The sequence below is a fragment of the Schistocerca piceifrons genome, chromosome 6 (assembly GCF_021461385.2).
Source record: "Schistocerca piceifrons isolate TAMUIC-IGC-003096 chromosome 6, iqSchPice1.1, whole genome shotgun sequence".
Classification (NCBI taxonomy): domain Eukaryota; kingdom Metazoa; phylum Arthropoda; class Insecta; order Orthoptera; family Acrididae; genus Schistocerca; species Schistocerca piceifrons.
Genome location: NC_060143.1, coordinates 11,976,623 through 11,998,209, shown reverse-complemented (window position 1 = coordinate 11,998,209; position 21,587 = coordinate 11,976,623). Strand labels below are relative to the sequence as shown.

Genomic DNA, 21,587 nt, shown 5'->3' with positions numbered 1-21,587 from the left:
TAGTGACTGAATAAAACTCTTAGTTCAGTTGTACCTACATTTCATCCAAGTCTCGAAACACCGCAGGGCAGATTCATCTTACAAACTGTGTGCCGGAAACTACAGCTGCGAGACGTGTTGCTGCAACCAGATGAGCACCCAACATTAGTTGTGGGACGGGAAAACGTCCCTGATTTCCAAAGTCCCTCTAGCTCTGCAGTTCATCAGCACGAGATATCATAAGCCGGAGGAACTGCACCGAAAAAGAGTGACTAACTCGCAATCGGCCCGAGACTCCCCTGCTTGTCTTTCTAAATGAACCAATGGGCTACATTCCGCGCACAGAGAAGCAAGTGGTCAAATCTTTTCCCAGGCTCGGTGCTAGACTGGCGTCTTTGGCCCCCACAGCACTGAAAGCAAAGGAAAGCCTAAATAGGTGTCTGATTCTCATGCAACATACAAAGATGCTGTCTCGGTGCAAATATGTTCTGCCATCACTCCAGGACGGCATCCTTTTACCCAAAAACAGTTTTCGGTTTTTGTAAGACCAGAGAGCGTTCTATGAAAAACATTGTACGTCCCAAACGAAACCCTGTCTGCCTCTATTTGTCTTCAGAGAACCCCGTTTTCACAGACACTAAAGTGCACGTCATTTATGTTGGCGGCCGAGTTTAGGTTCGTTCTGCGCATCTGACGTCACAAAACACAGTCAGCCAATGAACAAAGAACGACGTTGCCAGATCTCGACTGCAGTTCAGAGCATGGACGAGTGTCTTCAGTTTTAGAAACGTTCAGTCATAAATAAAGTAATAGAACAAAATCAATGTCTTGATAGCAGACTTTCTTTTATAGAAAGTTTGGAAAAAGCATTCTTTATACCAATTGCTTCATATTCTACATATTCTACATCTACATCTACATTGATACTCCGCAAGCCACCCAACGGTGTGTGGCGGAGGGCACTTTACGTGCCACTGTCATTACCTCCCTTTCCTGTTCCAGTCGCGTATGGTTCGCGGGAAGAACGACTGTCTGAAAGCCTCCGTGCGCGCTCTAATCTCTCTAATTTTACATTCGTGATCTCCTCGGGACGTATAAGTAGGGGGAAGCAATATATTCGATACCTCATCCAGAAACGCACCCTCTCGAAACCTGGCGAGCAAGCTACACCGCGATGCAGAGCGCCTGTCTTGCAGAGTCTGCCACTTGAGTTTATTAAACATCTCCGTAACGCTATCACGGTTACCAAATAACCCAGTGACGAAACGCGCCGCTCTTCTTTGGATCTTCTCTATCTCCTCCGTCAACCCGACCTGGTACGGATCCCACACTGATGAGCAATACTCAAGTATAGGTCGAACGAGTGTTTTGTAAGCCACCTCCTTTGTTGATGGACTACATTTTCTAAGCACTCTCCCAATGAATCTCAACCTGGTACCCGCCTTACCAACAATTAGTTTTATATGATCATTCCACTTCAAATCGTTCCGTACGCATACTCCCAGATATTTTACAGAAGTAACTGCTACCAGTGTTTGTTCCGCTATCATATAATCATACAATAAAGGATCCTTCTTTCTATGTATTCGCAATACATTACATTTGTCTATGTTAAGGGTCAGTTGCCACTCCCTGCACCAAGTGCCTATCCGCTGCAGATCTTCCTGTATTTCGCTACAATTTTCTAATGCAGCAACTTCTCTGTATACTACAGCATCATCCGCGAAAAGCCGCATGGAACTTCCGACACTATCTACTAAGTCATTTATATATATTGTGAAAAGCAATGGTCCCATAACACTCCCCTGTGGCACGCCAGAGGTTACTTTAACGTCTGTAGACGTCTCTCCATTGATAACAACATGCTGTGTTCTGTTTGCTAAAAACTCTTCAATCCAGCCACACAGCTGGTCTGATATTCCGTAGGCTCTTACTTTGTTTATCAGGCGACAGTGCGGAACTGTATCGAACGCCTTCCGGAAGTCAAGAAAAATAGCATCTACCTGGGAGCCTGTATCTAATATTTTCTGGGTCTCATGAACAAATAAGGCGAGTTGGGTCTCACACGATCGCTGTTTCCGGAATCCATGTTGATTCCTACATAGTAGATTCTGGGTTTCCAGAAATGACATGATACGCGAGCAAAAAACATGTTCTAAAATTCTACAAGAGATCGACGTAAGAGATATAGGTCTATAGTTTTGCGCATCTGCTCGACGACCCTTCTTGAAGACTGGGACTATCTGTGCTCTTTTCCAATCATTTGGAACCCTCCGTTCCTCTAGAGACTTGCGGTACACGGCTGTTAGAAGGGGGGCTAGTTCTTTCGCGTACTCTGTGTAGAATCGAATTGGTATCCCGTCAGGTCCAGTGGACTTTCCTCTATTGAGTGATTCCAGTTGCTTTTCTATTCCTTGGACACTTATTTCGATGTCAGCCATTTTTTCGTTTGTGCGAGGATTTAGAGAAGGAACTGCAGTGCGGTCTTCCTCTGTGAAACAGCTTTGGAAAAAGGTGTTTAGTATTTCAGCTTTACGCGAGTCATCCTCTGTTTCAATGCCATCATCATCCCGTAGTGTCTGGATATGCTGTTTCGAGCCACTTACTGATTTAACGTAAGACCAGAACTTCCTAGGATTTTCTGTCAAGTCGGTACATAGAATTTTACTTTCGAATTCAATGAACGCTTCACGCATAGCCCTCCTTACACTAACTTTGACATCGTTTAGCTTCTGTTTGTCTGAGAGGTTTTGGCTGCGTTTAAACTTGGAGTGGAGCTCTCTTTGCTTTCGCAGTAGTTTCCTAACTTTGTTGTTGTACCACGGTGGGTTTTTCCCGTCCCTCACAGTTTTACTCGGCACGTACCTGTCTAAAACGCATTTTACGATTGCCTTGAACTTTTTCCATAAACACTCAACATTGTCAGTGTCGGAACAGAAATTTTCGTTTTGATCTGTTAGGTAGTCTGAAATCTGCCTTCTATTACTCTTGCTAAACAGATAAACCTTCCTCCCTTTTTTTATATTCCTATTAACTTCCATATTCAGGGATGCTGCAACGGCCTTATGATCACTGATTCCCTGCTCTGTACATACAGATTCGAAAAGTTCGGGTCTGTTTGTTATCAGTAGGTCCAATATGTTATCTCCACGAGTCGGTTCTCTGTTTAATTGCTCGAGGTAATTTTCGGATAGTGCACTCAGTATAATGTCACTCGATGCTCTGTCCCTACCACCCGTCCTAAACATCTGAGTGTCCCAGTCTATATCTGGTAAATTGAAATCTCCACCTAAGACTATAACATGCTGAGAAAATTTATGTGAAATGTATTCCAAATTTTCTCTCAGTTGTTCTGCCACTAATGCTGCTGAGTCGGGAGGTCGGTAAAAGGAGCCAATTATTAACCTAGTTCGGTTGTTTAGTGTAACCTCCACCCATAATAATTCACAGGAACTATCCACTTCTACTTCACTACAGGATAAACTACTACTAACAGCGATGAACACTCCACCACCGGTTGCATGCAATCTATCCTTTCTAAACACCGTCTGTACCTTTGTAAAAATTTCGGCAGAATTTATCTCTGGCTTAAGCCAGCTTTCTGTACCTATAACGATTTCAGCTTCGGTGCTTTCTATCAGCGCTTGAAGTTCCGGTACTTTACCAACGCAGCTTCGACAGTTGACAATTAGAATACCGATTGCTGCTTGTTCCCCGCATGTCCTGACTTTGCCCCGCACCCGTTGAGGCTGTTGCCCTTTCTGTACTTGCCCAAGGCCATCTAACCTAAAAAACCGCCCAGCCCACGCCACACAACCCCTGCTACCCGTGTAGCCGCTTGTTGCGTGTAGTGGACTCCTGACCTATCCAGCGGAACCCGAAACCCCACCACCCTATGGCGCAAGTCGAGGAATCTATTAATTAATTAAACCAAACAAGCAATAAGACTCCTAATTCAGGCGATAGCAAGGAAAGGTGTTTGTGTCAATCTCACGAACCGCTTTTTCGCAATAAAGAACAGCGGTAATTGTTTATTTCCTATTGTACTTCGACGAAGCGTGAGTAATTCATAGTCATACCAACTGTGTTTGTCAGTATTTGCGTGACGTGTTAGACTCCTCATGGCCTTCTACAAACAGTCGAGCTGTGTTAGAGTAACGGTTAACGTGTCCGGCCTTTACGCGAAAGGTAATGAGTTCAAACCTTGTGTGGTGCTAAATATTTTCGTTATTTAAAAACAATATCGAAGTGCCTTACTTCACGAATTATATTCGTTTGAACGCAATTTTTTGAAATTTCTAGTGCTTTGTCTCTTCATTAACCCTTCTGCTGCTGCAGACACGTGCTCCCCGCATTCCGCGCTGTGCGCGATTTTGTCATCACTGCACTGCTCGGCTGTGCAGACACATGGTGTTCAAATGGTCCAAATGGCTCTGAGCACTATGGGACTTAACTGCTGTGATCATCAGTCCCCTAGAACTTAGAACTACTTAAATCTAACTAACCTAAGGACATCACACACATCCATGCCCGAGGCAGGATTCGAACCTGCGACCGTAGCGGTCACGCGGTTCCGGACTGTAGCGCCTTTAACCGCACGGCCACTCCGGCCGGCCACATGGTGTTCCCACTGCTTTGACACACTTATCATTCGATTTCACAAAAACTATTTGGCCCGAAAATTTGATTTTTACACGTCTTCTTGACTGATACCTTCCCCCCATAAATGACTTAATTTTGTTTCGATGTTCAACGTAGTTATTATGCAGCATTTTAATGTAGTAAACCATTGCACGAAATGTTGAAGAGTTTGCAGAGGTAGAAGTCCATAGTGGATACTTTCCGTATGGTCGATTTTAGTTGCCACAATGTTGAGAATGAAGTGTGGACAAGATACCTAAATTTCTTATAAAATTTACTGTATAACAATATCTCATTTAAGTACCACATAGGTGTCGCATGTAATATTGAGAAATATTCCGTCTTTCGCGACTGTAATAAAAGTTTTATTTACACCGGACGCGTTTGGCTTTATTTTAAAGCACTTCAATCAATGAAAGATATGGCACATACACAATGGTACTTATGTTGTCTTTCTTGTTTTTGTTCCACAGTCGCAGTTTTATCAATGGTACTGAAATATATTCCTCTTCTGCAACTGTAACAAGCGACTTATTTCGACCAGACGCGTTTTTCTCTTTTGAAGCATCTTCAGTGGACAGTATTTTGTCTCCTCCATTGCCAAGTCGCCTTTCGTGGTTTTGTGCTGCGGTAACGCAATATTCAAAGTTTGTGTTGGCTGATCAGTGTTTTAGCAAATAAATGATGTTTGTGTGTGCCACACACAAGAATTATATTTGACATAGCTCAGAGCACTTCACACACAAAAATTATATTTGACATAGCTCAGAGCACTTCACTGATAGACGATATATTCAAGTCCTAATTTTTTGTAAGTCCACAGTTTTGTTTAATGTATTTTGTCTACTTCCTTTTGATTGAAGTGCTTTAAAATAAAGCCAAACGTGCTCAGTGTTGATAAAACTTTTGTTACAGTAGCGAAAGACGGAATATTTCTCAATATTACATACGACACCTATGTGGTACTTAAATGAGATATTGTTATACAATAAATTTTATATGAAATTTAGGTATCTTGTCCACATTTCATTCTCAACATTGTGGCAACTAAAATCGGCCATACGGAAAGTATACTCTATGGACTTTTACCTCTGCAAACTCTTCAAAATTTCGTGCAATGGTTTGCTACATTTAATGCTGCACAATAACTGCGTTGAATATCGAAACAAAATTAAGTCATTTATGGGAGGAAGGTATCAGTCAAGGAGATGTGTAAAAATCAAATTTTTGGGCCAAATAGTTTTTGTGGAATCGAATGATAAGAGTGTCAAAGCAGTCGGAACACGATGTGTCTGCACAGGCGAGCAGTGCAGTGACAAAATCGCGCACAGCGCGGAATGCAGGGAGCACGTCTTTGTAGCAGCGAAAGGGTTAATGCAGCCGTGGTGGCTTTACTTCATGAACCGCGTGCTCCCCCCTAAACGTAAGTTTGCGAACTATGCTATACTATGGCGCTGCTTCTATTGGCGCGCGCGTCGTGTGCAACTGGCAACGCAGCAATCTCCCGCGTCTGGGCGGGCATGCGCGAGCCGCCAAGATAAAAGAATTGAACTATAGTACCTCGTACAACGGGGACGCCCTACTGACTGCATCATTCCCGCACCTACTAATGCAGCACTCTGCCGCATGTGTTGACTCTAGGCCAGCAAACCCCTGTTGCACTTGGAACCTCCTCTTTGGGATGACTGCCAGGTAAACCAAGACCAACTTCCCCATTCCACTTATTCCAGAAGCTTACACAGAACCACAAACAAGCACACAGTTGGCGTTGCAGAAAAAGAAACAGTGTATGAACTAGAATCTGAAAGAAATAATAAGCAAGAGATAAAGTGAAACCGCAGATGGATTACGCAACCATTCATAAATCCCTGTGAATCAGTTTGTCATCACAAGGGTGTTTCAGTTACTTTCCAAATCAGCATACTATTGCCCCTCTCGAAGTTACTTGACGAAACGCAGCAACCAGTTACCTTTTGTGTAACTTTCTATATGACAAGACGCATTTAGGTCTTTCAAGTGGCAAAACAGGTTTATATCTCAGTCAATGTCAGTAATGTACAGTTTTTATTGACTGCCTGTTTTCTATAATTTGTGGCTTACTGTGTACCAGCTGTCTTCCATCATATATGTGGTGACGCCTTCTGGAAAGACACTAGCCGAAATTTCCCCCCCCCCCTCCCCCCGCTCCCCGTATAATTCATGTCATGTTCTACTCACGAAAGACGATTGAGAAAAATGACTTTCGCTAAAGCTCCATATGACATCTTATTTCTCTAACTGTCTCGTCGTGATCGTTTCACGAGAAGAAATAACATGTTCCTCAACTTTTCTTGGAATGTAAGATCTAGAGATTTCAACAATAAACTTTTCCTTGATGCACAACGTTTATCTCGTAGCGTCTACCACTGGATTTTGTGAAACGTCTACACAACACTTGTATTAATCCTACTTTGTAAAGCCCACAGACTGATGAAAAGGCTTTTTTTATTTATTTTAGGTTGCTCCAGATGTTTACTCTCCTAGATGTATTATGGTAGTTACTGTTTGCAATGACCTGTCACCTATAGTGTAATCGAACAGTAGTGGATCTCTTGCCCTTTTTTTTGCACAAAACGTAACATTTATTTACTTTCAGGGTCAATCATTGATCCTCTGTAGGCTTTCCTTCATTTCGCTACAGGCTTCTTTCTGGTGCTGCAACCGTCCTATAGAAAATGGCATCGTCCGTGAATAGCCTCACGATCTCTTCATTAACCATCCACTAGGTCACTGACTTAACTTGTAACTGTGGCTCTGGCTCGGAGCACTATGGGACTTAACATCTATGGTCATCAGTCCCCTAGAACTTAGAACTACTTAAACCTAACTAACCTAAGGACAGCACACAACACCCAGTCATAACTTGTAACTAATAACGCCTCTATTTTAATGTATTCTGGAAATTACCTTTACGTCAGTCAGTTTTGTACCATTAAGTGCGACGCGCTTATTTCTGTCTGCAAGGAAGCCCGGCGCCAAGTCAAAAATCTGCTGCAATACTAGCTAACCTCGTATTTTGTTCACTAGACGACAGCTCGAAACTGTATCAAACGCCTTCTGGAAATCAAGGGAAACGATGATTTTTGTAAAGAAAGTTCTCACAACGTCACAGTACGTGCGCATCGAACTTCTTTCACAGTTCTGCAACAGATAGGCATCAGTGCTGTAGGCCCACAATTATACCCGTATGTTCGACGTCCTTTCTTGAAAATTGGAATGAACTGCGCTTTTTTCTAATCACTTGGCACCTTTAGTTCCTCCACTGACCTACAATAAACTACTGCTAGAAGGGGAGCAAGTTCTTTCTCACAATCTCTGTAGAACCTCACGGCTACCTCATCCGATCCAGATGACTTCCCAACAGTTTTAGTTGATTTTCCATTCCCCGATCCCTTATCTCAATACTTGCCATTTCTTCATTCGTGCGACAATTGACAGAAGGAAGATTATTGCAGTCACCCGTGGTGAAACAGTTTCAGGAGACTGAATTCAGTATTCGCATCAATTTTATAACGCGGCTATTCAACCATGATGTGTCTTTTCTATACTCAAACCTTGTGCAGATAGTTATCCAAGACATATTGTAGAATTTCCTGGAATTTTAGCCGTTTGTGCCCCATATCTTGGTCCTTGGTACTAAATGTTAGTAATAACGTACTCCGCAATTACTCTGCCACTTTTTCTAACCAAAATTATTTTCCTAACCTTTTTTTAACAATCATTTTAATAACCGTAGTCATAGATGCTAACAACTGATTCTCTACTCGAAGGTAACTGATTCTAAAAGTTCGGGTATTTTGGGTAATAGAATGTCTAAGGCACTACCCTCCCACGTTCGTTCTCCAACTATCTGCTCGAAGTAGTTTTCAGAGAAGACATTCAGAACTATGTCACACGAATGCCTTTCACTGCCACCAGCTGTAATTGCTTCACTGTCCCATTGTGTAACTGGCAAATAGAAGTCTCGCTCTATTGCAGCAGCATGGTCAGGAAACATACTCGGTATATTGCCCAAGTAATTCCTGAAACTCTCTGATAGTAAATTCCTGACGCAAGTGGTCTAGAAGAGAATCCAATTACATACTTGACCCATCTTTGACGGTCTGCCCCCTTAGCTGACCGATCAGTGCGTCTGACTGCCACGCAGTGGGCCCAGGTTCGATTTCTGGCCGAGAACTGCGTTTTGTGTTGTCCTCATCATCATTTCATCTTCAGCGACGAGCAAGTCGCCCAACGTAGCGTCAGTTGAAGAGAGTTGCAACTCGGGTGCCTAACGTCCCCCGTTGGGTTCCCAGCCATCAATGATGGCAAATAATTATTTCATTTAATTTCACCCACCTTTGGTGCTTACTTTACCCTGACTGTTACACATCGTAAATCTGTAATAGAAGTGCTGTCCCGAAATGTCTATGGTAAATCTCTCCGTGATGCGTAACGTCTCTCTTGTAACGTCTGCCAGTGGAGTTTGTTTACCATCTCCGTATCGCTCTCTCGCCAGCTAAACGATCCCGTGACGAAACGCGCTGCTCTTCGTTGGATCTTCTCTATCTCCTCTATCAGCCCTACCTGATAGGGATCCCAGACAGATGAACAATACTCTAGAATCGGGCGAACAAGCGCCTTATAAGCCACTTCCTAGGTGGATGAGTTGCATTTCGTTAAGATTCTTTCGATGAATCTGAATTTTGTGTCTGCTTTTCCCACTATCTGTTGTATATGGTCGTTCCACTTAAGGTCGCTCTGAATAGTTACGCCTAGATATTTTGCGGCAGACGCTGTCTCCAGCTGTTTGTCATCAATAGCGTAGCTGTACAGTAGTGGATTTCTTTTCCTATGTATGCGCAATATGTTACATTTATTTACGTTCAGGGTCAACTGCCAGAGTCTGCACCATTCATCAATTCTCTGCAGGTCGTTCAGCAAATTTTTCTATCTTCTGGCGTTGCTACTTTGGTATAAACAACTGCATCATCTGCAAATAGCCTTAAAGAGCATCCGACGCTTTCTACTAGATCATTTATACATATTTCATTTCACCCATCTTTGATGCTTACTTTATCCTGACTGTTTCACATCCGAAATCTGTAATAATCTCACTAACTACTATAGGGTTCTTTATGGCGATAAATACGTCGCCACAGCTGGCACCTACTCTATCCTTGCAATATATATTCAAATTTTGTGCGAGTGCTGTATTTCGCTGCCGTTCATTGCCAAGTTCAGATAATTTTCTGTTGTTAATAATATCATGCTATTATTATTTTTAATAAGGGAGACTAATTTTGGTATCTTACGACGGACATTCCTACAGTTTAGTGATTTATTAACATTTTCTTTTTCCAGTGGAAAGGCTCAGGTTTCTCTGAGGGTAATGCGGCTGATCGTACATTACGCAGGCATTTCATCGTTGTCTCTAAGGGGGGGGGGGGGGGGGGGGTTCCTCTAACCCAAAAAAACAAAAACCACTTGCACGCCACATACTACCCCAGTGGTTGCTTCTTCCGTGTAGTGCACTCAGGACGTGTTAGGGAACTTACATTTGTCCACCAGACAGCGTAAATCAAGATATTCGCACCCGAGGCCGTCACAGGACTGTCTGGACCTCTGGTTTAAGCTCCAGCTCGCCTCCAAACCAGAGGTCCATTGTCGACTCTGCGTTCCATGCTGCAAATGGTGAGTTGCGCTTGCACTCCGCGTCTAATGCTAGCTACCAACACCAATTCTGCCAGTGACCTAAAGGGACCGAGGCTACCCCCAGAATCCAAGACGCTGGAGTCGTTGGTGGTGACATGAGCCACTAACCTCAGGCAGTTGGACCCACTGCGTTCTGTATCCACCGGCAGAGGCTCCTCCACATGCAGATGAGACCTGCAGGCAAACGTACTGAGGGCACAGTGGCATTCTTCCCCGACGTTCCTCCCCTTTCCCTGAGAGGCTCCATTACCCACCTAACGTTGCAGCTCTCAGTGACCAAAAACGCACCCTCTGTTATTTTCCGGACTTCGATCGAAAACCAAAAAGAGGTGGTAAAATAGAGCGAAGGAGTCACATGGCGTTGTTGACTGAGAGAACTTGAGAAGTCTACCGGGAATGAGTTTTCTTCCTTCATCTATAAAAGCCCTTGTCCTCACGGTGTGTGTGTGTCCGTAGTGTATCTGTGTATGTGACTGTAATGGATGCATGTATAGTGCGATGTAATATTTGTGTGATATGGTGATGAGGAAAGGGAGAGGGCGAAACTTTCTGCCAGCACATAGTCTACTACTCTCGAAAAGAATCGAGGTGGCAGCCGAGCTTACAGTGCCGCACGGATCACCAGCAACCGATATGCTCTCTTCCAAAACGTACTGCAGAGAGTTTTGGAATTTAATCCACGGCACTGACGCAACGACTGGTGATCAGGAACTTAGCGCCACAACTGTGTGGACGAAATATTGGTGGTGAATACTTCAACGAACTAGGTGCCTCTCCGTTAGTTGCCTCGGCTACAAAGACGAATAACGAGCTGGTAACATACCTGTAGCATGAGTTTTATGACATTGTCAACGGCAGAATATTGTGTACTATCTGCTTCTCCCTAAAATTTTCATAGGTATTGTAAGTTTCTGAGTCTACCATAACTATACTTCACAAACATACTAAAGAATTTAGTCACATCAGACATTATGATACCTATGCAACAAGTCTGCTGCTTCACCTTTCTACGCCAACTATTGACTAGTGTATCGATTGCGATTTTGATAGTAACATTCGGTAATCTCTGGTCATGAGACATGGCTTTCCCGTGATTTTATTCTAATCCTGAAGCTAGTGCAAAGTTAAAACGATAAAGCGCCTCACAGATTGGCCATTTGCCACCCGCTCAGAACAATCGAAAATTCGATAAATAATTTTCTGCGGCACTCTGCTGCACAGTGATAATTGCGGCTTCTTGGAATGGCAGTTGAAAAGACGAGCAGCATAATTTCAAGTGGAATCGAATAAGGAAATCGAAGAGAACGACTTCGCAGTTTTATGTTACATCTTTTCTTACTACGTAAAAGCCCGTAGTTCGTGGTCTAGGGGCTAGCGTTGCTGCCTGTGGATCACGGAGTCCCGGGTTCGATTCCCGGCCGGGTTGGGGATTTTCTCTTCCCGGGGACTGGGTGTTTGTGTTGTCCTCATTAATTCAGCATCATCATCATTTGTGAGAGTGACTAGATTGGATTGCCAACAAAAATGGATTGTGTAAAAATTGGGACTTTGTTCGGGCGCTCATGTTTGCACAGTTGAGCGCCCCACAAACCAAACATCATCATCTTACTATGAAAATCTAAAGTGCCATAGGAAGGATGATTTTTCTTATTTTCTTCAAACAAAATCATAATTGTCTTAACAGACAACCAGTTTCGATCGTTTCAAATGGACATTTCAAATCCAATTGCTACACAGAAGAACCAAGTGTTGTCACAACTGCATTAAACACACCAACTGGGATATGTGAGTACGTTCTCAGTTATAAATTTTAGTTCTTTTATTTAATTTACTGGATACTGTAAGTGTACCGTGTGAGCAATAAGGTAATCCCTGATTGTAAAATTAATTTATTTTTGTATAAAAATTTCAGGTAATGGTGAGATTTGTATCTGTTAATTGTCTGACCAGCCTGCGTTAATACAGAAACAGAAAACAAGTCGGTAAGTGTCCACCTGGAAGCATTTGGACAGATACAGCACATGTAGTGACTAAATATTATAAACTACAGTTTGTCGGCGCATATTTTTTCTGTCTGTGTGTGTAGAGGTTTATCGCAGACACTGCGATAGTGATATTGATGTGATATTCACTAACACATAGACAGAATCCCAGGAAGGTTTCTGCGTATAATTTACAAATATTTCGTGTAAATTGGCTGAAATATGATGTATTTTCCCCCAGAGAACTTTCCTGCATAAATCGTTTTAATTATACCGGAATGTGGAGGTAATATTCAGTTACACAACGTAGTTCTCCTAATTTGAATTATAACTCAACGCATTCAGTCGTAAGCAAATTACCATTCGACCAGACAAGTCGTCCGCCCGCAGGTATTAAGTGCCACACATGCGAAGCCGCGGTGAGTCGCTCGTCTGTACTAAATTTCATTTCACGAATTACAAGAGCGACCGACTGTAGTTATTCTCCATGTTAGAATCAGAGAGGAGAAAATGCTTGCCTAGCTGTCTGGCCATCACAACGGAACGATAGTCTAGGAAATATCGCAACATTATTGCCACCAACCTTCACATCACAGTGATGCACTACACCGTCTCATTTATACCATCAGTGTGAAAACTGAACAAATAACAAACAGTAGGCAGTGGCGACATGTCGACACTCACCGCAAATCAGATGTTGACATCAGAAGAAACCAAGGGCCCCATTCTTTTGTAATGTAAAAACACGTACTACTCGTTTACCTCCAAATTTTCTGCAGTGCTTCCTATCTACATCTACATCTACAGGACTACTCTGCAGGTCACAATTAAGTGCCTGGCTGATCATCATCGAACCATCCTCAAGCTCTTTCTCTATGGATCAACTCTCGAACAGTGTATGGGAAAAACGAACTATTTTTCTGTGCGAGGTTTGATTTCTCCTATTTTAATTTTTTTATGACGATCATCCCCCCCCCCCCCCCCCAAACATAATATTTTCACACCCTGAGAAGAAAGTTGGTGACTGAAATTTTACGAGAAGATACTGCCGCAATGAAAAACGCCTTTGTTAGAATGATTGCCACCTTAATTCACGTATCATATTCATGGAGCTCTCTCCTCTACTTCGCGATAGTACAAAATGAGATGCCATCCTTTGAACTTTTTCGACGTCGTCCATGGATCCTAACTGATGCTGATTCCACACCGTAGAGCAATACTCCAGAAGAAGACCTACAAGTGTAGTGTAGGCAGTCTCTTTAGTGTAGTCTTCGGTTTGCATTCCGACAGCCCAAGTGCAAATGGCAAAACCAACAGTGTAAACATCTCACATCTCCCCTGCTAAAGAAATTCAAAGCTGTTGACACAGGTTCCGGTAAGATCATGATGACCTTCTTCTTCGAATGCAGGGTCCTCTGCTCGTCGCGTTCCTCGAGCGTGGAGCCTCAACCAATGCGCAGCGTTATGAAGAAACTGCAATCCGCCATCAACAAGCCTAGGAATTTTGTCGGACGCATTCATCCTGCTGCACGGTGACTCCCGCCCCCACATTGGCAATCGAAGTCTGCGATTCAGCGATTTGGTTGGTAAACACTGCAACATCCTCCACACAGTTCGGATCTTTCATCGTGTGATTTTAACATCTTTGGCGATCTGAAGAAACATGTGTGGACGTCGGTTTCAGTCGGACGTGGACATGCCGTAGTGGGTGCAATTGTGGATCGGTGAACGGCCTATCGCGTTCTGCGAACAGGAATCGATCATCTCGTCTCTCAGTGCAATAAATTTCTTAACGCGTGAGGATTACTTTTGAATGGTACATTTCATGGTCCTGTTGTACCGGGTGTTCGGTTTTCATTTGACTGCCCTTATAGTAGACTGCCTTTCGTTCTTTCCTCCGTCCTGTGTTGTTTCGCTTCCAAGATAACAGAATTCTTTCACATCGTCTACTACGGTGTCGCCAAAATTAACCATTTCCTAATCTCATTCGTGTTACTCCTCGCAACTTTCCTCTTTCTTTGGTGTACTCTGTCCACATCATTTCATTAGACCACTTCATTTAACATATTCTCTAATTCTTCGCCAATTTCGCCAAGGGTAGTTACGTCACCGGCAGTATTATCATTTATAGCAATATTATCATTCATATCCTTTCACTCTGAATTTTAATCACACTTTGGAACACTTTTTTAATATTCGTCATTATTAGACGTAGAATCTACATCGTGTTCTTACACCTCTTTTAATCCAACCACTTTAGTGATGGTCTTCCATTCGTATTATATCCTACTTGTTCTTCCACATATTGTAAATTATCCGTATCTCCGTGAATATTATGCCAATTTTTCTGAGAATTCCAAACATCTTATTCCATTTTACGCTGTCGAACGCTTTTTCCGGATCAACAGCTCCAATTAATATGTCCTGATTTTCTTAACCCTTCGCTCCATTATCAAGCGCAACATCATAATCTTTCCTAAAGCCAAAGTGATTGTCATCTAAAAGTTCCTCGGTTTTATTTTCCGTTCTTTCGTATATTATTCTCGTGGTCAGATTGAATGTTTAAACTGTTAAGCTGATATTGCGAAGATTATCACATTTATTTGCCTTTAATGTCTTCAGGATTGTGTGGATTATTTTCTTTCCAAAGTTCGTTGGTATACGTGCAGTCTCATTGATTCTACTAACTTAAATATTCATTCAGTTACTATTCCCTCAGGTGGTTTTGAGGTTTCTAAGACATGATATCAATGTATTTTCCCTTGTTTGGTCGCATTATATTTTATGGTTATAATTAAACTTTCAGTGCTTGAACCACTGTAGAGGGAAAACTATTTACCGTCCGGATACTCAACTTTATAGGAACCACCTTTCAGTTGTGTATATATGTGTGTGTGTGTGTGTGTGTGTGTGTGTGTGTGCGTGTGTGTGTGTGTGTGTGTGTGTGTGTGAATTCCTAAGGGAACACACTGCCGAGGTCATCGGTCCCTAGACTTACAAACTACTTAAACTAACTTAAACCAATTTATGCCAAAACCAACACACACACACACACCCATTGCCGAGGGAGAACTCGAACCTCCGGCGGCTGTGGCCGTGAAACACGGACATGGCGCCTGAAACCACAGGGCCACTCCGTGCGGCTTGGGTTGTTAGTAGTGTTGATGTCATGACTTGCCTTCAGGCGCCGGTGCTGAGACACCGACTTTGGGTTGCTACACGAGAATAAATGTTGATTACGACTGCAGAGAGTCAACATGGGTCTGGTCAAGATGAGCAGTGGTTTGATCGTAAACCAGTCTTATCAAAACAGCAGCTATAGAGCTATGGTTCTTTTCGAGTATTGGCGCATTGCTCGTGAGTTCACCCGGTTAATCTGTAACACATTTGGAGAAAACCGAATCATTGTCCGAATGTTCCAAACTGCTAAGCCACCAAGATCATGAGACTCGAACCCTTGTGATCTCTGGCTGAGGTGTTACCTGGAAGACAGGGTTTACCGGTGGGACACTAACTCATTTTTGAGATTGAACATGAGCCCAGCGAAGGATGTGGCCAACATTGTACCTGAAATTTTTCGGGCAGTAGCAGTGCAATTTCTCGTGCAGTTCCATGTTTTCGTGGGTGCAGATGCTCGCCACATTAAGCAACGTTTGTAACCTGGAACGTAAGTATGCAGACTGAAGCGATAAATGAAACTTTGTATGAAGGCCACTATTCGGAAGGGGCTCTCCTGCTCACTAGGCAGATACGCTAACACCTACGGCACACTGGGGTTGCACTACTGCACGAGCTACCTTCAGGACGCCTCCCTCCTCAATCCAAATTCCCATTCACGCTTCAGCCCATTTGGTATTACCGCTAATCACGAACAGCACTGCAGAGCGTTTCCAACTGTATTGGCATAGCACCTCAGGATCTAATGAAATGGGGTATCCTGCAAGAAACCCAGGTATATGTGCTTTAACCAAATGAAACCATGTGGTTCCAGGGACATTCTCAAGTCTCAAACATCCATGATATATGTATGTAGACTGAAGCGGCGAATGATAATTTTTACCATGGTAAGTATTCGAACCCGGTTCTCCTACTCACCAGGTAGACGCACTAACCACTACGCCACCTTGGCACAGTGGCTTCTCACAACTCCCTCCTCAATCGAAATTTCCATTGACAGCTCAGCCCCTTTGTGCTCCCCTAAAGCCGAACATCATCGCAGAGACTCTCCAACTGCTTTAATCAAATTAAACTCTACAGTTCCAGAGAACACTGGTCTCCTGATGAATAGGCATATTTGCTAACCACTATAGAGGAGGGAAGTGCGCTAGGGTAGTCTGTCCAGGTGTGCAAAGCCACTGTGCCAGGGTGGCTTAGTGGTTAGTGCATGTGCCTAGTGAGCAGGAGAACTGGGTTCGAATCCCAACCTGCGTATATAGGTCATAGATGTCTCAAACTTCAAAAGATCTTTGGAAACATATAGCTTCATTTGACTAGAACATAAACATGGTACTAATTATCAGATGTTACCCACTCGTGTGGAAATTAAAATATGTTTCTTTCAGCGGTTAATTCGTTATTTTTCTTCCACATGCCTGTATGAAACCTGTATAAATATTTCCACAAAGTTTCAGTGTTCCTACGATCATTCGTTTTTCATAGGGGCCCTCTGAAGCAACGAAATATTAATTATAAAATGTTCAAATGTGTGTGGATTCCTAAAGGACCAAACTGCTGAGGTCACCGATCCCTAAACTTACTTACTGCTTAAACTAGCTTAAACTAACTTATGCTAAGAACAACACACACACCCATGCCCGAGGGAGGACTCGAATCTCCGGCAAGAGGGGCCGCGCTGTCTGTGACATAGCGTCTCAAAACCGCATGACCACTCTGCGAGGCTAATAATTATAACTACCCTGCGCAATGACGTAATAGCGTAACAATCATAGGCTTTTTGGACCATATGTTGGCCATCTTCCGATTTTACAGTCTCTTAAGTTGTTCGCAGATGATGCTGTAATTTACCGTATAGTAAGGTCATCCGAAGACCAGTATCAGTTGCAAAGCGATTTAGAAAAGATTGCTGTATGGTGTGGCAGGTGGCAGTTGACGCTAAATAACGAAAAGTGTGAGGTGATCCACATGAGTTCCAAAAGAAGTCCGTTGGAATTCGATTACTCGATAAATAGTACAATTCTCAAGGCTGTCAATTCAACTAATTACCTGGGTGTTAGAATTACGAGCCGGCCGAAGTGGCCGTGCGGTTAAAGGCGCTGCAGTCTGGAACCGCAAGACCGCTACGGTCGCAGGTTCGAATCCTGCCTTGGGCATGGATGTTTGTGATGTCCTTAGGTTAGTTAGGTTTAACTAGTTCTAAGTTCTAGGGGACTAATGACCTCAGCAGTTGAGTCCCATATTGCTCAGAGCCATTTGAACCATTTTTTTGTTAAAATTACGAACAACTCCAGTTGGAAAGACCACATAGATAATACTGTAGGGAAGGCGAGCCAAAGGTTGCGTTTCATTGGCAGGACGCTTAGAAGATGCAACAAGTCCACTAAAGAGACAACTTACACTACATTCGTTCGTCCTCTGTCAGAATATTGCTGCCCGGTGTGGGGTCCTTACCAGGTGGGATTGACGGAGGACATCGAAAGGGTGCAAAAAAGGGCAGCTCGTTTTGTATTATCACGTAATAGGGGAGAGAGTGTGGCAGATATGATACGCGAGTTGGGATGGAAGTCATTAAAGCAAAGACGTTTTTCGTCGCGGCGAGATCTATTTACGAAATTTCAGTCGCCAACTTTCTCTTCCGAATGCGAAAATATTTTGTTGAGCCCAACCCACATAGGTAGGAATGATCATCAAAATAAAATAAGAGAAATCAGAGCTCGAACAGAAAGGTTTAGGTGTTCGTTTTTCCCGCGCGCTGTTCGGGAGTGGAATGGTAGGGAGATAGTATGATTGTGGTTCGATGAACCCTCTGCCAAGCACGTAAATGTTAATTGCAGAGTAATCATGTAGATGTAGATGTAGATGTAGATCCGGAATCAGGCGAACAAGGTGTTCACGACATGTGTTGTCACACGTAGCATATGCTAGCAGAGGCGCAGCGCAGGGTAGCCGCGCTCTCTAGGGCGTCTTCCGCGGCTCAAGCGGCTCCCTCCGTCGCGGGTTCGACTCCTTCCTCGGGCATGGGTGTGTGTCCTCAGCGTAAGTTAGTTTAAGTTAGATTAAGTAGTGTGTGAGCCTAGGGACCGATGACGTCTGCAATTTGGTCCCATAGGAACTTAACCACCACCTAACAGATGTCAAGGGAAGGTGGTCAGACACTTAAGCGGCGCCGTGTGTTGTCAGCGCCCAGCTGCTGCAGGAGGTCGGCCGTGGAGGTGTGCAGCCGCACGTCGGCCCAGCTGGGCTGGCCCTTCGACCCCGGCTGCGCGCTCAGCTGCAGCATGCAGCGCGGCGGCGGCCCTCCGGGGTACTTCGAGTGCCGCGACTCCGTCTGCCTGTGCTACCTCTGAACAGCCCCACAGCCAACTCTGGCTTCCTCTCTTCCTACCGTACTCCAACACCTCAGCACTGAACAAGGTTTGTCTGTACCTTCGGCCGTAACTAGATACTAGTACACTGGACACGACGTCATTTTCGTGGCTCAAACATCTCTCGGCTGAAACCACGTGACTGCTGGCAAGACGTGGTTGTTTCGTGTTGTGCTTACGGGTTTTCAGAAAGCTTCGTTGCCTGTGGCGGCATTACATTTCATGTCAAAGTATTGATATGCCAATGAAAATGTCTCTACTAAAAATTGAAGGGCAAAGACAGCGTTTAGAGCCGCTGAAACGCAAGGACGTTAAGCCAATTTTCCACTAGCGCATTTGCGCAAAACACTCTCAGGAAAAATGTTATGACAGGCCAAAGGAGGGAGTTGGCTTTGCAGTGATGCTGTTCCAACGCTTTTCTATTTTCCTGAGCATATTACGAGGAAGAAACAGTGTTAAATGCTCCTTCTTGTTTGCATTTCTCTAGCTTTCGCGGACAACAATATCAACTGTTTGTTTTCATTTATAATTGACCAGAGATTTAAAAAAAATCCGCGCATACAACGTTTTTAGTTCAGACACGAACTCACTATTATTTCTTACAAGAATTTTAGTTCATTTGCCATAATTGATATTTTATCGAGTAATTTCGTCTCGATAACCACTCAAGTGGCGTCTTATGTATTTGTTAGGCTTTTATAACTGCAACAGCAACAGATGCAGGTCAACTGTAGCTCTGGTTTAATTTATCACAGAAGAAAAAATAAGTTTTTGTAAGAATTACGCAGCATTTCATTAAGAAACTTGGGAAAAATAGGATACAAATATCGGGAGGCAAATTCCTGATCTGAAATCTCGCCGACATTTTGCCGAAGTCACGTGGTTTTATGTCTGAGACACTCCAAGCACATAACCTCTGTACATCAAGCCCAGTCTGCTAGTTGTCTATGGTCGAAGGTCTGTACATCAGACGTTCTGCTTTCACAGTTTGTACTGTTTGTGCAAAATTAATGTAAAGTGCAGTATTTGACAGTAAATGTACACTTTGAGAGTTTATAATCAAAAACACGATTTAGTACTGCTATCTGTGTCTTCCCTTATAAATAACCTGAACAGTATAAGCGGATTTCCGGTCGTCCAGCGATGCTTCTTTCCCAGCTCACAAAATATCAGTGATTACACCTCCGTAGCCGAGGGAGCGAGCAGCAGACGCGCCTGCGCAGTGTCAGATTTCATTTCAGTGCGCACACGACGCCATCGCAGCCATAATCGTGCAGCAGTACCAGACTGGAATCCAACCAGTATGAACGTAGGCAGAAGAATTCACGCAGATGTTCCTTATTTCTTTTATGAATACATTGAGACACGCAACAGGATTGGTTGACGACTGCAGAAAAGAGCGTTCGTGACACTGTCCACGAGTTTAAGAGAAGTTGAAAATAAATTTTTATTTTCGAATCAGTGTGCAGTCGTTTGACGGATCAGCAGTAAAACAATAGCCGTAGCGTCAACTGGTCATCTTTTCCAGATATCTGTCTGGTCAGTGGTTGCTCTCTAATTATTCTGCATTATCGATACGGAATCAGCCACACAACACTGTGTAAAATAGCAACGGAAGTCTGTAAATCTGTGTGGGAAGTCTTGCACAAAGAGTGCATACCGAAATTCACAGAAGAAAGGTAACTGAAAAATGCCAAGGAATTTGAAAAGCATATGACACGATCTGGACAATGAAATCCCATCAACCCAAACAGAAAGCTCATGAAACAGTAGAAGAATTGTTTCCACTGATTACTATAACGATGCTAGCAAAGCACCATGGCAAAACTGGTCGGTAGCATACGTATTGAAAACTGATTCAATCTATTCCCGAAAGTGCACGACGATTCAATTTATATCAGTACAGAAATGTCCACAATTATTTATTTTGTGGCTGCAAAAACAATAAGAAATTGATCAAACTGAACCCACAGAGATAACATAATTTATTTTAAACTGTTATTGTTAAACGAAGAATCATTTCTCTCCTGATTCGGTTCCGCAGCAAAATGCTCACAAAACACCACACGCCGTGGAAACCGTGAGGCTCTGGAAGGTGTGTCCCGCTTTTCAGGGTATTTTTTCACCTCTTCAATGAGCAGTTCCACTCCTAAACAGGCTGCATCCATGGCAGATGCTGCTGGTGACGCGAAAGAGCGTGCTCTGCCCCATCCACCGGCAACGGCTGCTTAGTGGCCGTCGGCGAGATCGCTGCGATGCATCATGCCTGAGTGATGGTTCGGAGGTAAGCCACTTCAAATCCTGGCGGTGAAAAATTTTGTCTGTCACTATTTGGCAGGCGAGAGGAGGAGAAGGGGTGAGCAGTGGAACACAGTACGTTGTGGTGCATTTTGTTAGTGCGGGTTGCCTACATAAGGGGTAGGTATGCACTCAGGGTCAAACCTATTGTTCTCCTTTGATTGAGAGGTCGTTAACCTATTGTTCTGCTAAAAGGCTCCTTCATTTTGATTGACAGGCACTTAACCTATTGTTCCCCCACCTTCTCCCACCCCTCCACCCCTCAGGAAAGCACCCCCTTCCTTGCTACAGGTACAATTTCAGGTCTAAGTTATTGGGATAGCTCCTCTCACTCTTATCAACTTCATTGACTACTTATTTAAATTGTTCATTTAATTATACTCTCAGTCACTGGTTAACCCCCTCCCCTTCC

The 21,587-nt window shown here is 43.5% G+C and overlaps 1 long non-coding RNA gene across 1 annotated transcript in view; it reads left to right on the top strand.

The window, feature by feature from the left end:
• Positions 1-19,943, top strand: part of LOC124802808 — a 32,273-nt gene extending 12,330 nt beyond the window's left edge. Inside the window, exon 2 of the long non-coding RNA XR_007017156.1 lies at positions 18,693-19,943. This is a non-coding gene — a long non-coding RNA (uncharacterized LOC124802808). The remainder of the gene's footprint in view (positions 1-18,692) is intronic.
• The last annotated feature ends 1,644 nt before the right edge of the window (positions 19,944-21,587 follow it).